This window comes from Quercus lobata, chromosome 5, assembly GCF_001633185.2.
Source record: "Quercus lobata isolate SW786 chromosome 5, ValleyOak3.0 Primary Assembly, whole genome shotgun sequence".
In the NCBI taxonomy this organism is placed as follows: Eukaryota; Viridiplantae; Streptophyta; class Magnoliopsida; order Fagales; family Fagaceae; genus Quercus; species Quercus lobata.
The window spans coordinates 14401968-14402420 of NC_044908.1; positions in this window are offsets into that span (position 1 = coordinate 14401968).

Genomic DNA, 453 nt, shown 5'->3' on the forward strand with positions numbered 1-453 from the left:
TCGAATCATGCATTATTTCCATTTTTGATTTTTTTTTTTTTTTTTTTACAATGAAAAAGAAGTTACTATGAAATTCAGTACAAATAAATTATAAATTATATGTGAAATTTAATAGAATGTTGAATTTCATTTGATAAATTATTCATTTGAATTATAGAGAAACAAATTTTTACATTTTATTAAATATTAATTATAATAATATTATTTTTCATCCATTAATTGGTCTTGAATGTATATCCTTCTTATTTTTGAATTCCAAAAAATTTCTAGTGCTTTTAAATTTGGCAACCAAACAGCACCACAACTTTTTTTTTTTTAATTAAACAATTTCAGATCATACTCAAGAATAATCATGCTCTATGTATGAGAAAATGGGAGAATCAATATTGACCTATAAAGACCAATTTAACGAAATACACAAATTTATCTGTAGGGACACGATTATTTAACAAC